Source organism: Puma concolor, chromosome A1, assembly GCF_028749965.1.
Source record: "Puma concolor isolate L17-30 chromosome A1, mPumCon1.1.hap2, whole genome shotgun sequence".
Lineage (NCBI taxonomy): Eukaryota > Metazoa > Chordata > Mammalia > Carnivora > Felidae > Puma > Puma concolor.
Genome location: NC_141667.1, coordinates 223,740,806 through 223,758,175, shown reverse-complemented (window position 1 = coordinate 223,758,175; position 17,370 = coordinate 223,740,806). Strand labels below are relative to the sequence as shown.

General features: G+C 46.3%; 1 long non-coding RNA gene across 1 annotated transcript in view; it reads right to left on the bottom strand.

Annotated features, from left to right (window-relative positions):
* Nucleotides 1-17,370, bottom strand: part of LOC147584801 (uncharacterized) — a 349,116-nt gene that overhangs the window by 201,026 nt on the left and 130,720 nt on the right. Inside the window, exon 3 of the long non-coding RNA XR_015253535.1 lies at nucleotides 515-775. This is a non-coding gene — a long non-coding RNA (uncharacterized LOC147584801). The remainder of the gene's footprint in view (nucleotides 1-514; nucleotides 776-17,370) is intronic.

The window sequence follows — 17,370 nt, the reverse complement described above, 5'->3', positions numbered from 1 at the left end:
ATGTAATCGCACGCGTCACCTGGGTCGTTCGCGTCACCTCCACCTGAGCACCGCGTGGCTGTCAGGATTGCAGGCGACACGCGGCACGCGTGTGACGAAGGGGGGCTTTGCACCAAGCGGAGCCGACGCCCCCTTTCTTCCTGGCTCCCTCAGCTGAAGATTTGCAAAGCTCATTTAACGTCTGCAATACGACCTTGCCCAGGGGCAATGGGGAGCTCAGGTCGGTGGGGGAAGTATCCACGCACGCAGGCTTCCCTGTCCCCTCTTATCTGAGGGACGCGTGCCAAGCCCCTGAGGGGATGCCTGAAACTGAGGTCGTGCCGAACCCTACCTGTCCTATGCCCTTTCCTGTGCGTACATACCCGTGAAAAAGGTTCAATTTGTAAATTAGGCGCAGGGGGAGAGACTAACAGTAACAGCCGATAATAAAATGGAACAATTACAACAATAGACTTCAATAAAAGTTATGTGAATGTGGTCTCTCTTTCAGAACATCTTATTGTACTCTACTCACCCTTCTTGCAGTGATGTGAGATGATTAAATGCCTACGCGATGAGACAATGAGACGAAGGCAGGTGGACAACGGAAGGCGCTGAGACGTGGCGTTAGGCGCTATGGATCATCCGCCAATTTGTCAGGAGGAGGATCGATCACCTGCTTCCCGATTGGGCTTGGCTGCAGGTACCCAAAACCGCAGAAAGCGAACCCCCAGAGGAGGGACCATTGTCGTTTGCCTCATATTCTCAATCTTCTTATTTTGATGGCGATCAGAGTCTAGATAAAACATGCACACACGGAAGGAGAAAAGTGGGCAGTTAAACAACTGTTTTTATGCCTGTGGAAACGGCAGTCACGGGAATCTAAGAGAAGTCCTGTGGGCCTATGCGAATATTCATTGACTCATTCTTTCAGCTCCTGCTGATGCTCCCGGGTGCCACAGTACCAGGGTGAGCAAAGAGCCCTGCCTGCTCCGAGCTCCCTGCCTGGGGCAGGGGCGGGGAGTAAGTAATCGCTCAAATCCCTCTACAGACAACTGGGGGCTGGGGGGGGAGCCCCCAAACAAGGTTCCTGGCCTGGTGAAGGGGCTGGGAAGGGCTTCCATGAGGAAGTGACATTTAGGCTGAGAACTGATGGAAGGGGGAGGGTCAGCCAGGCACAGAGAAGACGGGCAAGAGGTCAAGGTGGGCGGCATCCACCAAGACGCCAGAGTTGAGAGCAGAGACAGTATCGCCCTGCCTGCCTCCCTGGCCAAGATTCCTCCTCTCCCCAGAGAGGGGGGCCCCCTGACCTCCACCTGCAGCCTCGGCCTGGGTCTGGCTCCCTGGCTTTGTGGAGCCAGGATATGCGGAGAGCGGCCTAAGTTCCAGAGTTCGGGTGACTCAACATCAAATCACACTTGCTGCTATGCTCTTCCCTTACTGCGAGTCACATGTGTGATGCCTGCTCCTAGACCCCAGGTCTGGCGAGAAGGTCCCTCCGTGAGCCGTGGTCCTGCAGGCCGCCCTCCTGCTCATGGCTGATAGCTACCTGGCTGCACTTCCTCCTGTTGCCCCGCTCCAAGCCTCCCTGCTGTCGGGTTTTCACCTGTCCTCTTTTTGACCTCCGCCCTGCTTACGGCCACTCCTGACGGGCCCCTGGCCCCAAAGGGCTCCGATGGACTCCCATGACCGTCATTTCCCAGGACAGTGTCCCCACGTGGGCTAGCTCTCCTCCCACACCAACCACTCCAGCGGGCAGGTCATATTTCTAGGTACTGGTCACTCCCGGCGTGGCCTAAAACTCCCCTCCTGACGCGATGCGTCAGTTCTCTGAAGGAGAGATTTGAAAGGTGGGGAAGTGAAGGAGAGCCAGAGAGAAGAACAAAGGACAGGTGATCAGTGTAGAAAGAGAACCGGAGAAGTCTCAGAGGCTGGGAGAGAGGCCCGGGCTTCAGTGACGTAGCCATGCAGGCAGACTTGAGGACCTCTGACCCAACAGGATCTGGGTGCCTGCTTCATGCTTTGTCTCTCACTCCCCCATCCCCACCCCAGAAGTCCTCACCCAGAACTCCACACTCCAGCCCTGTGGAATGTTTTCACATCCTCCAACAGATTAGTTGGAAGACCTTCCAAACTCCTACTTTCCGTGTCTGGAATTCATAAATGCTCCCCCTTACCTAGTTAATCCGTCTGTTGGCCCTCAGGCTGAACAGCACTCTAGCCTCTGAGTCCATCCTGGATGGCCCTCTGAGTTGGGTGCCCCTCCACGGGCCTCACATCTCCCTGAACTTCCTGTATTGGGGGTCCTGCCACACTGCATTTGCACTGTGTGTCTGTCTCCTCTGCTAGACTCCAAACTCTGTGAGACCTGGGACTGCTTTTTTCATTTCATCTTTGTATCAACTGATCTCCTGCCTGGTTATTGAGTGATCAAACACACAGCAGAAACCCAACAAGTATTTGTGACACTGATAGGTTGGTGAAGAGCCACACAAGTATCTCCTCCCCCACCACTATCCGAGGAAGACAGCAACGTTCTCTAGATCATGGCCATGGAAGAGCGCCATATACTGTGGCCGCACAGTAAAACATCTGGAGAACTAGACACATTTGGAGAACATGGCATCCTCACTCAGAGCTTAAGGGAGTTTGAGCTCCTTTGCTATAGCAAGCAGAGCCCAGAGTCCCCTTGGCAGGTGGACAGATGACAGGCACTTCATGCCATTAGAATTGGCTTCACACACAGGTCCTCTTAGGCTGGTGTCCTTCCTTGGGCAATCTGGGCTCCAAGGTCCTAAAGAAAATAAAGTGCTTTCCTGTTATGTTCCCGGATAAGGAGGCACACAGACCTGCTGCACAGCCTCCTGGCACACCTGTTTCCAGAAGCACCATTATTCCTTGCATGCCCAGCCACAAGAAGCTCCTGGGAGCAGCTGCTTGGCCTCCAAGAGTTCAGACACTTTCTACAACTTTTCTACAGGATCTGCCCGTCATTGGCCATTTCTACCATCTCGTCTAGGAGCTCTCCGAAGTGCGACTCACAGAATAGGAGACCGTGAAGAAACAGGTCTGTGGTCCCATAAATTTGGGAAACGGTGCAAGGGCTATTCTGGTTGGAGATCTCCTAGGACGTGACACTCTAAGGCATGTCCTGCGGTAACAAATCCTGCCTAGGATTCCTGGTCTAAATGGCACAGTTGGTTCAATCGCTGACTCATCCCCTATAGCACATGCATACACAGCAATGAGAAATGAAGTATAAGTTGGGAAAATAAAGAAGGCCTAGCCCAGCGTAAAAACAAAATAAGCACCTCAGTGAATGAGAACGGGGTGGAAACATGAAGCAACTAGCCGCAGGCCTGCTGGTTGAGCAGGAAGGGGATGCTGACAGTCCCCTCCTTTGGGACAGGGAGGAATAAAATCATTTTGTGAGAGATGGGGGAAAGATCTAGTAACATCCTGCGACAGGTGTTTGCAGAACATACTTTGGGACATGTTGCCTTTGCCCCTTTCTCCTCCACTCTTGCCTCACATCCCTGGACTCAAGGTGCTCAGATACCAAAAACTGGTCGGTCTCTGGCACACACATTATTTTGTGTCACCAAACATTAACATCAGCCTTCCCAAAACTCTCAAGAAAAACTCTATGACAAGATCCCACATGAGGGATTCCTCTCTCTCTCTGTCTCTCTCTTTCTCCCTCCCCCTCTCTCCTCCTTCTCTCTCCCCATCTCTCCCTCTCCCCTTCTCTCTCTCTTCCCCTCTTTTTCTCCCCCTCTTTTTTCTCAGTCTCCCTCTCTCTCCCCCTCTTCTCTCCCCTCTTTTCCTCCTGTTTCCCTCTCTCCCTCTCCCTCCCTTTCTCCACCACCATCAACTTTTCTTAGGAGCCCTCCTCCTCACCTTCGGCTCACCTACCCCGACTTCCTTTGTCCTCACTGACCTCCTGACCTCTGAACTGCTGTCCCCACAGCCACCCGATGGCCACACCAGACCGTGAGTTCTCATACCTTATCCTCTGCTAGTCTCTCCCCTTTTCAACACCGCTGAAGGCCCCTCCTGATGAACCTGGAAAATTCTTGTATCCTGTATTTTCCCTCTCCCCATCCCTCAATCCTCTTTTTTATCTCCCTATCCTCACAATTGCCCCGGCACTACCCTCTGCCCACACATGTCACTCCTCACACATCCAAACACCCAGGAGTTTTCAGAACCTTATGATTCAAATACTGCTCTAGAAATGGTGGTCAGGTTTGCTCTGTGTCTGTTGTTAGTCGTGTAGGTCGTGGCGTATTATGGTGGCCGAAGCACAAACTGAGACGACTAGACAACGGCTTTCCATTCTGATTTCACTTCTTGACTTGATTTTATATCCAACTAGTTCATGACTTCTGTTAAGCCTATCAAAGTTGCCTTCTATAGCCACGAGCCCTATTGAATTACTGACTTCTTGCAGAGTAAACTGTTTTCAATGCATTAAAAGTCCCATATACAAACATACCTATACTAATATGTAGGCATATTGCTAAATTGAATGTTTTGTTTTGATATTCTGTAAATAATTTTCAAATGCATTCGTTATGTTTTTGCATTTTCCATGTGTTTTTAATTTAATTACTGTAGTTACCTGAAGTTTTTCATTTTCAGCGCTTCTTAATTTTCTCCTCTCATATTTGTAAATCCTGTTTGATCTTTTAAAGGAGTTTTGGTAAATGTTTATATATTTGTTCATGAATGTATAAAGCCCTAATTCCTTGGTCTAAATTCATAGGGATATGAACATACACATATGAATTTACTAAGCCAAATATTTTTAACTGTGTAAATTAAAGTTGCTTACTCTAATGGCAATAAAAAGGCAGAACAATACTTCAAGTGAAATTCGTTGACTTATCACAGCCACACGACAAATCCACCCTTTCTGAAATAGAATGCATCTTCTCCATATGTACTCTGATGCCCAGCCTGCCCAACCCACCTCCCCCAAATAGCTTGAGACCTTTTCTTTCTCTTCCTCACTTCTCAGTTTCTGCCATTTTACCCTTTTCCCAGTTACCTAAGCTCCAGCTTCAATCTTATCTTACACTTCTCCTTTCCATTTGCCTGCTCACCACGAAAGCCCAAATTCCTCAAAATTAGTTATGAAGCCCTTGCCCTTCTCTACCACAGGGTCTCTCATCACATGGAAGTGTTCTTCAAATACCTCTCTGCCCCAGAAACAGGGGCCTGGGGCGGAAAATTATTCTTTTGGCAATAGAACTCCTCGAAGGCCGCACATGTAGCATATTACCTGAGTCCTCTGAAGAAGTAGCTTATTCCCGGAGATGGTAAAAAAGATCTAGATACAACGAGAGCTGACTCTACGCAAGGGAACCAGTACTAGATGTTTCACAAAAGGAAAGATCTAGACTCAACCATTATAAATAAAGCTCTAACCCACTCAATCAGAGCATGACCTGACTGAATGCAGAGAGTGGAACTTTGGGGGGGTTGACCGAAAAAGCAATCAGTCGGGACCATGTCGTCCATCTTTACCCGTAGCCATACAAAGAATCGATTGTGACGTCCCCGATGACAAAGGTTGCTCTTTCCTGGGCATAGTTCCCTGGAATAGGAGCAATTCAGATGACATGAAATACTCTGTGGGGACACTCAGTCCCCTTTGCCTGAAGCTGTTCTGACCCCCGAATTTGTGAGATTTAATAATGAAAAATATTATCTCTGAAATGAGACCTGGGTTCATTTCCAGTCTCTGGTATTTACCAGCAGGAACTACCAGGAAAATTCTTACATCTCATCTACTGCTGCTACAGCTATTATGAACAATTACGCTAGTCTAGTCCCGGCCCTGCCCTCGGGTCCTCCCACTGTGCCCTTGTGCTCCTCCAGCTGGACAGTCCACCACCTTCACTCTGTGCTCTAAACATGGCAAGTACTTTCCAGCCGCAGGGCCTTTGCTCATACCATTCTCCTCTCCTGGCTCCCCCTTCCCCCACATACCTGGATGACTCTGTCTCCATCTTCCTTTAAATCTCTGCTCTTTTATTTGTTTATTATTCTTTGTTCTAGTCCTGTCCACACTGGTCTAGATCTCATGAGGGCAGGTGTTTTAGCTGCTGTCACAGCTGCTATAGCAGTAGCTGCTAAATTATATTGAGTTTTGACCATGTCTTGGTCTTCCCCTCTGTGAAACTGGGCTAATAACATTGACTTCAGGGTGCTGTGAGGTACAATGAGCCTAGTTGTATATTGCCTGGCAAATAGCACATGCCTAGTTGATGGTAGTTACCATTATTATTATTTTTTTAATTATTTTTTTATTTTTAGGGAGAGAGACCGAGAGGGGGAGGGGCTGAGGGAGAGAATCCTAAGTAGGCTCCGTGCTCAGTGCAGAGCCTGATGTGGGGCTCAATCCAACGACCTGAGCTGAAATCAAGAGTCGGACACTCAACCGAGCCACCCAGGTGCCCCCCATTATTATCTTTTGATGTCCACACGATTTGCACAGGAGAATGAATCCTGTGCATCTGCACAGTCTCCTCTCTTGAAGAGTAAATGAATGAAGCACTCTTCTGGCTTATCAATCGGCACCTTTGCAAATACCGATAAAACTATTTTCTAGTCGTGCATCACTAAAGACTAGACCCTGGCCTCTGGGACACACAGAGACAAAGTGCCTTTGTGTTTGCAATCACAAATTCTTTTTAAAAAAATTTTTTTAATGTTTATTTATTTTTGAGAGAGAGTGAGAGAGAGAGTGTGTGAGCGGGGAAGGGATAGAGAGAGAGGGAGACACAGAATCTGAAGCAGGCCCCAGACTCTAAGCTGTCAGCACAGAGTCCGACACGGGACTTGAACCACGAACTGCAAGATCGTGACCTGAGCCAAAGTCGGACACTTAACCGACTGAGCCACTCAGGCACCCCATGATCACAAATTCTTGAGTCAGCGTGCCTGGGTCATATCTCAGGCCTCCACTTAGGGACAGTACGGCCCCTCAGAGCCTCAGTTTCCTCCTCTGTACAATGGGATTCATGACAGTACCTACCTCAGAGGAACACGTGAGAATTCAATGAGATAACGTAGCCTCACAACACTTCTGTGGGGAGGCACCATGAATATCAGTCACCATTGACAAAAGAGGAAGTGGACATCTCGAGAGGTAAGATAATTTGCTCTAAATCGGATAGCCAAAAACTGGCAAGGCCAAAATTTGAATCCAGATCTATCCAGCTCCAAAGGTTGATTTCATATCCACATTCCACCATCCAATGGCTCTCCAACCTCTAGCAATAGGCATTTAACTGTGTTAATCCAAGTCCTATCCTATATGTCATTGGGCTGGAGGGCAGGGATGATGTATCTAATTAATCTTTGTTTTCCCTTTAGCACCCAGGTCCATATTTTACTTGCTGATATGTCCCTTGAGCCAATGCTGAATAACTAATCAAGTAAATAAATGAATGCATGAACAATATATCAAGAGAGGAGACCCTTGTTAAGAGAATAGGGTTCAAAAGTATCCCAATCAAGAAGAGTAGGAATTAAAAAGAGGAAAAGGAGAAAAAGGAGGAGGAGGGAGAAGAAAACAGCATTGGACCTGCACAGCCAAAGGGCATTAGGATCCTTTGAGAGAAGATGGTGGAAGAGAACCCATTGCTGGGGGTTAGGGAAGGAAAGCCTGGATGGAAAAGCAGCAGCAGGTATAGATCCCTTACTTAAAAAGCTCATCCTAAAAAAAGAAGGTGTCCTGAAGAGCTGTCACTAGAAAGGAAGCAAAGTCAAGTGAAGAATTGTCTTTGCTTTTTTACAAAACAGAATAAACCTGATATGTTTGTAGGAAGAGATGATTAATCTCTCTCATGTAGGAGAGAGAGATTATAGATCCTGGAAAGGAAAGTGATCTTTGCAAGAATAATGTCCCAGAAGAGATCAAAGGGATTGGCTCTAGAGTTTTTCAGTCTGTGGGTTACAAGCCTGTGTTTGGGGAATGGAAAGGGATTGGTAGAATGGAATGAAAATTATCGGTACCCATCCCATTTTTAAGACTTGTGTGTATGTGTGTGTGTGTGTGTGTGTGCGCGCACGTGCATGCACGTGCTTCTGTGTGTGTATATGCATGTGTGCATACTGGGTCACCATTTAAAGAGTTTTTTGGGGGTTTTTTTGTTTTGTTGTTTTTTTTACTGTGAATCATGGTCAAAACGCATTTATTTTTTTTAATGTTTTATTTATTTTTGAGAGAGAGAGAGAGAGAGAGAGAGAGAGAGACAGAGTATGAGCAGGAGAGGAGCAGAGAAAGAGGGAGACAGAATCCACGAAGTAGGCTCCAGTCTCTGAGCTGTCAGCACAGAGCCTGATGCGGGGCTCGAACCCATGAACCACAAGATCATGACCTGAGCCTAAGTCGGACACTTAACCGACTGAGCCACCCAGGCACCCCATGGTCAAAACACATTTCAAACAGTGGTCATTAGCGGAGAGCTCGATTTAAGTTGTCGATGACAATCAGTGAGCAGTATTGTGGATGGTGGCCCTGCCCTTGCTACAATTCAGGGAAACCAGCCCATCCCACCTTCTTTCTTTCCTCCCTCCCCTCCTCTCTCCCTTCTTTCATAAACATTTATTGGCCCATCTGTCTACTTGCCATTCACTTTTCTAGGCCCCAGGCATAAAGATGACTCAGACACAGTCCTATCCTCGCAGCTTACAGCACAGTGTTTTCTACCTAGCATGAATGACCTCTGGGCATCCCAGGCTTCTCGGGGCACAGGCCTGGACTCTCCTAGTTGTCCAGCTCATGCGATGCCCATCTGGTTCCAGTCTCAACTCCCACCCACATTCCCAAGACTCACCCGCATGCCCAGGCTGCTGCCCAACTAGTGAAGGGTCTGCCCTCTGCCACACACACACAAGAGTACTGTGTCTTAAGACACAAGGAGAAGATTAAGTCTCCCAGGCGGGCTTCACTCACAGCAGGACTGAGGGTGCTCTCCGCTGTGACCTGGCAGAGGCCCTCGGAGATGGACACCGTGGTCATGCACACCCAGTTGACACGCCCACCCGAGTGTTCAGGCTACTGCAATCGGCCGTCCACCTAGACAAGGTTCTTGTTTTTTTGGTTTTCTCCATTCCAAGTGTGGGAAGTTAATTCAGGCCTTCAGACCCACAGTCTTAAAGGAAGCTTCTTGCATTGAGCTAATTAAAACAAGAGAAAGCTTTCTGCTGAAGATTTGTGAAGGGGGAGGTCCGCACGGCTTTCAGTCAATGCTTTAGTATCACTGAATGAGAGTGCAGAGCAGCCTGGAAAGAACCTGAGGGAACAGCTATTTGCAAAGCCCTGTTCCACAGATGATCCAACCGAGGCTCGTGCCGCTAGAGAACCCACCCAAGTGCAGTAATCCAGGGCACCTGAGGCATCCCATGAGGGGCTCGGGGACCTGTGCTCCTGGCTCCCGTCCCGCTTCACCCAGAGAAGCCCTGCAAGTATGTTTCACATGTCCGCTTCTGCATTAGAGTGGGCTTGAAATGAGGGTCTCCTTGCTTCAGGAGCAAAGAAGCAGACCAAAAAATATCATGCTGTGCCGTGATTTTTAGGACGTTAGAGGACATTGAGAGGAAAAAAAATACTCTAAGCTCTAGTTACTCATATGTGTGCCAGTTAGGGGAAAGTTTACCGATGTCTGTAAGTTACCTTGAAATGTATTTTAAAAATATGACAAGTTAATGAATGGATGCTAAGATGACGAGATAGGGAGATTCTCAACAAAGCAAGTACGGTAAAACGTGAATGGTGGGGTCTAGGTGGTAGGTTTATGGGTATTCTCGGTAAATTCTTTCAATGTTTCCATATGAAAGTTTTTATAATAAAATGTGTGGGGCAAATTGACACCAGATGCATATGTTCTAATAAATGTTTTCTTACCTCTTAAAAGCTGTTAAAAAAAAAAAAAAAAAAGAGGAAATTATGCCTGTACCACCTTCCCACATGGCCAATCTTGTTACTGTGGAGAAGATGGAGAAAACGGATATGATCACTTTAGGAAAGTAAAATGCTACCTCAAATATTTTTCCTGGTCAATCATTTATTCATTAATTTTTGATGCCATAGCTATTTGAACTTCTGAAAAACTGCTGGGTCTAACTGCAGCCCCTCACATTTCTGGAGTGCAAATAAATGCTTTCACACACATTGCTTTGTTGAGCCTGACAATTCTGTAAGATGGTCACACAGCTAGATCTGAGAGTAGAACTCACATCTGGCTGCTGGGTTGGGAGACAATGACAAGGGGAGAAAAGCATAGGTCCCCTAGGGCACCTGTAAAGGTACTCAGATAGAAAGAAAGGCAGCAGTAGCACTGAAATCTGCATGCTGATGGGATCGTCAAGTGTGGTGGCTGCACATTGCACAATTGCTTCGTAACTTTGAAAATGTTACTCGATCTCTTCTTCTTCTTCTTCTTTTTTTTAATGTTTCTTTTTGGGAGAGATAGCACAAGCAGGGGAGGGGCAGAGGCGGGGGTGGGGGGACAGAGAATCCGAAACAGGCTCCAGGCTCTGAGCTGTCAGCACAGAGCCGGACGTGGGGCTCCAACCCACGAACTGTGAGATCATGACCTGAGCCGAAGTTGGACGCTCAACCGACTGAGCCACACAAGCGCCCTGAAAGTATTACTCAATCTCTTAAGGATGGACATTTTGCAGTGACTGATTTACTAACGTTCTCATCACTCGTCACCGTTTTCTTCATTTCAAAATACGTTCTGTGCACCTATTTAAGCCCGGAAACTGTGGTGTGTGGGAACTTGCAGTTCTGAAATGTGCTCACCATAAACCCCTGTGGCATGAACCACGGAGATGCCAAGGACCTCTGTTTCTTCCCTGACAAAATGGGAGAAACCAAATTTACAGGAAGACACAGATTTCCTTGAATTTTAAAAGCAACGTGGGTTTTTGTGGCGATTTAATACCACAGTTACCTACGTGGAACTTCAGAGACTTCTAGGCTAGCATAATCGAAATTTTAAAACGTGTAATAGAAATCATACACCTATCCAAAATGCTAGTGGACAAATGAAAGCACTGCTATGCTTTTATCACATTATTCTCATGTTCAGCCAAGCTCGTGTGGGCTGTTATGAATGTCTCTAATTCATTAAAAAAACAAAAATCAAAGTAATCTCACATACATGCAATTTATTCTCCTGGAAAAATGCTTTAGACCCTGAAAGGAAGGTTGGAGAAAGGATGGATAACAAAAAAAGTCCTTTATGGGCTAAAAATCTTCTCAAAACTCTATTTTATGAGTATCACGCATACAAAGAATCAAAGAAACTACGTGATGTAAATTCATCCAACCAGCAAGGGGCAAGCCAGTAGCGAACCCAGCATTTATTTGGGGATAGAACAATATCAAAGATGCAAATGCACGTTAAGGCCATTCATAATTCATTCACTTAAGCTCCACTTTTTTGATTAACAATCGGCCGGGCTTTGGGGTGAGAACTGGACACGTTGCTCACTCTCAGATTGTTTTGGTGGTAAGGACAGCTCTTCCAGTTGTGGCTTGCTTACAGCTGCTCTGGCTTATAAAGTAATTGCTAGTCCTTCGAGAGTCAGACACTTCAAGAGGAGCACCCGTTATTTCTCAGCAAAAGCAGAGAAGAACGGTTCATATGTCAGCAGAGCAGGAGGGTCTTTTATGTGGAAAACAAGGAAGAAAATGCACCCTTCTGAGAAATCCTTCAGTGCCGTTGGCCATGCTCCACAACACAGAGTCTGGGAACGCGGGTGAACAGGTTCAGGATTGGGGAGGAACCCAGTTCAAATCCTCACTCTGCCACTAAACTTGGGCATGTGGCATAATCCCTTACTTAGTCTTCTTATCTGGACCATAGGGATAAATGAATGCATATAAAATATGCAGTTGTGCTTAGGACACAGCAAGGATTTGGCTAACGTTAACACCTATCACTAAAACATTGGCTAACTGGTAACTAGTTACAAGGAAACTGGTGTCTTTGGTTAGTCAGAAGTTACTCCTGCCATTCTCTTTTAGGGTAGGGTTTTAGATCCCTAGAAAACAAACCCATAATCTCAGAAGTTTTTGTTAAATAAGTTCCAGGGACTGTATCTTGAATTTGGTGGCGGTGGGGAGGAGTCACATCTTGACTAGCACCAGGACTCTGTAATGCTCACTCCCCTCCGGACACCTGAAGAGTCGACATAATTCCTTTACCCCACAAACCTTGGCCTAGTGTTGGTCATGTCCCAGTCTGTACTTTAGTCTGTGGGAGGATTTAAGCACAGTCTTTATTCTCCAGTCACATCGGCCCCGGGCTCAGTGAGGTTTTACATTTAAGTCACAGTTCCTTGGCTTGGAGTCCCCCATTCAGTTCAGATTCCAGGACCCTGAGCTTCCCACGCCTCCCCTGCAATGGGTTCCTGTTGGCTAAGACCTCCTGTGACCCCTTGACTTGTCATAGTCTCCTTGTTATTGTCGAATGCAGGTGGTCAGCCTGTCTCCACTCACTCACTCACTCCAGTTCATGATCTGATTTCCCCCAGCACCACCATGTTTAGACAGCCCCGTGGTAGTTGCTGATCACAAATGTTGCACGCGGGCGGGGGGGGGGGGGTGGTGGCGGTAAGGCAGAGGGGCCACCAGGGCAACAGGGGTCAGGAGGATGCCTCCAGGACCCCGACCCTGGAATTCTGCTGGCCAAGAACAAATGTGGATTTGCCTAATAGTGAGGTGGCCACACTCCCGGAAGAAATTTGTCCATTCACCATGGGAGGTTGTTATGGAGTCTGTTATTTACTTCAGCACATTTAAAGGGAAGATGGTGTGATGTTATGGATGTGCCGGCTAGTTCAAGCTTCACTCTAGGCTTGACCTAAAAAACAAGCCACACTCCAAGGGTCGTCTGCTTTTGCTACACCAGAACACGCCAAAGCGGCCACCACAAGAGGGGCCATGATCCACGTCTTGGTCAATAACCGAGACTTTGCTAATTAGTACAGTGAATATTGTAAATGGATTTTAATTGGTAAAATAAAAGACTTTAAGTAGCATGATGACTATTTGAAATTGGTAAAAAGCTCAGAAATGTGGATTGATTAAAATATTTAAAACATTTAAAGACACTTCCCACTCTTGCCTAAGGGAGTATAAAACTCTAATGAGGCCAGTAGCTTTGCCCTGAGGCTGGTGCCCAAGGTCGTTCCCTAAACAGTCCTGTGTCAACAGCCATCAACTTAGAGGACTCTCCTTGTGTGATGTAGGCCGAGAGTCACAGGATCTGCCTCGGGATCTGGGAAAATTGCCTCTGGAGAACACAAGTCTCACCCACGGGCGGGACAGGAGCTGGAACGCAAATGTACAGAACAGCTCGCACCACTTCCCGGATCATTTGCTAATAAATGCTTAGTGAATAAACGGCTACCTTTATTGTGGCCACAGAGCCAGGATGAGACACCGATGAGGCATTCCCTCAGGTGTCACATTTAAAAGGGAGCCAAAACAAAGATTTGAATGCAGTAATTTTCTTAAATCTACGATAGACAAAATGTCAAATTTTCAGTAAAGGCAGGCTGTTGGTGTTTGTTTCACAACGTGGCATTATTGTGCAATGGGAACAGTTGTTTCCAATCAGCCCCCGGTTCTGGGCCTGCACCTGGGCCTCCCCCACTGCGCGGCTTATAGGGGTTCCCAGCGGCATGCACACAGATTGCACAACCCCGGCAGGCCTGATATACAGTCCTTTTTTTAAATCGTAGCGCTTTCATGAACTTTTGATGTTAACATCTCGAATATAATATAATGATATAAAATGTAATGTGTTTCTATGATATATACTTTATAATTAGTTAAGCAACATATAACATAATTAATATGCTGTATATTTATCTGATGTATAGATATATGTGAGTATGTAACATATTAATAACATAAATATGAACTTTTGAGAAAAAAGTTCCAGAAGTACCCATTTTTCCTTCTGCTTAGGCTCCAGCATGGCTGGGCACGGGGCTGTGTGGCAGAATTTTCCATGAGACTTGCTCTTCTCATATGCTAGTAGAGATGTTGCCTACGAGCTGGGCACGTCTGAGGAATTTGCACAGGGACACGTCTTCCTGGTGACCTATATGCTGTGTTTGCCTGCCTCTCCAGGGCACCCGCAGTCCTACTATCAAGGTCACAGGGAGGACAAATTAATAGGTGTCCGGGTAACACAAAATTACAGCAAAAACAGAAGAACGCATGTATGCGTGTGTTTAATCTAGCATCTATCTGTTTAAATATCATCTTGGAGGAAGAGTTGGAATTTTTAAAATTATAGAAAAGTAGAAACATTAAAAAATCACGCATCATCCTACTCCACACACATATAAAGTACAAAGCTCCCTAAGAGATGCTGAGGAGGGTCAGTCGAGAGAGTACCTCCAGTACAATGGAATCTTGTAACGTTTGGGGGAATTCTCGGTGGCATTTAAGATGCATCCTGATGGACAGATTGCCAGGACATATTGCTGGGGGAGAAAAGCAAGTTGCAGAATGATAAGCACAGTTGGATACTATTTATGTCATAGACACACCCACACACAAAACAACAAGCACCACCATATACTCTCTGTATGCGCATATACATGAATGTCAATGCAGAGGACAAGGGTGGGAAGAGGGCCCTTTGACGGAGAATGGTGGCAGTCTCTGGGGAGAGGTAGCAGGGTCCGGGAGTAGTCAAAGAGGACTTCCGTACATTGCTTTAATATTTGACAAGGAACCTGTATTCAAATGAATTACAAGAACAGCCTCCCAGGGAGATGGGGCAGCATTAATATTGAGTGGGGAAGCGGATGGCACACTTTGGCGGTAGACTAGAGTGCATAAAGGGGCTACTTTGGAGATGTTCCAAAGGGTAGATTAAGACCGGAAAGTAAAGAGTCTTCAATTCCAAGCCGAGGAAATGGCACTTGATGGAGAACTCCACCATAGGATACCTTAGGTAGCAGTATATAACCTGGAATGGACGGGAACCAGTTAAGAAACGAGGACAGTGCCTAGTGAGCCTGGAAAAGGCAGGGCGAAGAAAAAGCAAGGAAATATATGAGAGGAATTTTAAATCTGCCTGATCTGATAAGGAGCAGGTGGACTGAAGGAGAGGAGGCTAAAAGAGAGAGGAATCAAAGATTGTAATCCATGTGACTGGTGCGATGCTGGTACCAGTTAAAAGAGGGTCAGGAATACAAAATTAAAAAAAAAAAAAAAAAGATTGAGAAGGAAAAATACTACTGATCACAAAATTCTATCCCTCGGACGTAAAAGTGAATAAATTCTGGGGCACCTGGGTGGCTCAATCAGTTGAGCATCTGACTTCAGCTCAGGTCATGATCTCACAGTTCATGAGTTCGAGCCCGAGCCCTGCAAGCCTGAGCCCTTCGTATCCTCTGTCCCCCTCTCTCTCTGCCCCTCCCCTGATCACGCTCTCTCTCTCTCAAAAATAAATAAACATTAAAAGAAATGAATAAATTATTTTCTGGTGATTAAATGAGCTAACACACGGAGAGCACTCGGCCTAGTACATAGGTGGTGCTTAACAATCCTGTAATAATGGCAAATACAAATGGACAATTTTTATGTGTCAAGCACTGTTAAAAAGACTTTCATCTACTAAAACTTTTAATCTTCATGATAAGTTTATGCGATAGGTATTATTACTGTTCCCATTGTACAGAGTTATAACATTCACAGTTCCAGACAGGGGAAAATGGAATAAAAGAGCCAGTTTGTTAAATCAGACCAGGCAGGCACTTGGGAGCCATAGGGCTCAGCGCTAATTATGAAGTATCCAAGAGCTGTCAAAGGGAATGCTGGCCTGGGAATCTTAGATATTTAGAGAGAAGCAGTTACAGCCAGAGAACATTAGTGAGCAAAGAACCAAAGACACCACCTAGGTGAATGCTGTATTTTGGAGATGACCAAACCCGGGCTGGGGATCCCCGTCCAGTGCTCTGCCCCGGGCGACATCCTGGTTTAAGGTGATGGTCACAGAGGGTTGGGTAAGTCTCATGAAGGCACTGGGCACAGAGCCTGGCACATCAGTTTACATCCGTCGACTGGAAGGAAAGAATACTGAGATACTTTTGCTAACCTATGCTATTCGCTGCCTCTTTCCCCTTCTTACCGGGAAGCCTACTGGGCTGTGCAGCTGGGTCCCTGTGTCCTCAGCCATCCGGCCTGGGGGCAGCTCTTCAATTTCAAGCCCGGAGGTGCAGGTAATAGGGAGCTGAGCCTTCGAGCTTCTTTATTATGAGAGTAAGCATGGTAGCCCTCTCCTTAGAAGACCCACACTCCTTCCTATTCTAGCAAACTTTGGAAAGCCATCTCCTAGGGGACAAATTGTTAGTTTAGAAGAAAACAGTATTTTTCAATCCATCATAAGGTGTAAATACTACACTTTGATAAAAACAGGTGAGAACCTCTGTGATCTTTTGCACTACAGTCTAACTAGAGCCATGGAACCAGAAGAATCATTTATTGAGCCTTTGTATGTGGCCAATGCATTCACATTTCTTCTATGTAAGAAACAACTTTTTAAAAAATCTGTTTTAATGTTTGTTTATTTTCAGAGAGAGAGAGAGAGAGTGCGCAAGCAGGGAGGGGTAGAGAGAGGGAGAGAGAATCCCAAGCAGGCTCTGACGCAGAGCCTGACGCAGAGCTCGAACCCACGAACCGCGAGGTCACGACCTGAGCCGATAGCAAGAGATGGACGCTCAACCGACGGAGCCACCCGGGCGCCCCCCCAAACACCTTTTAAACTCATGGTCACTTAGCTGTTTCTTAAGGAGTTTAACTTATTTAATAGCACCTTAATAACCTCTGGGAATGCGTAAAGTATCGAGTTATAGATGACATTCGCGGGGCTCTCACCAGGTACTGAGCACTCCCTGGGTACTTTTCACAGATTAATTCCCTTCCCCCTCACGTGAACTCCTTCAGGCAAATCTTACTAACATCTCTGCTTCACAGGTCCAGAAATTGTGAGGCACACAGGCTCAGGCACTTGCTTAGAGTCACATGCCCCACAAGGGCGGACCCAGCAGCCAAGTCCAAGCCCCTGGCTCTCAAACCCAAGTTCTAAATTGCTATGTAATTTAGAATTTGGTTTTGCTATGATGCATTACTTTTAAAATAATCCTAATTACTAGCCTTTTTTTTTTTTTTTTTTTTTTTTTTTTACCATTATAAAATATAAATATCCACATACTGGATTTCCTTTTTTTTTTTTTTTTTAGTGTTTATTTTTTTGATATTTTTTTTGAGAGAGAGAGAAAGAGAGCACAAGCAGGGGAGGGGCAGAGAGAGAGGGAGACACAGGATCTGAAGCAGGC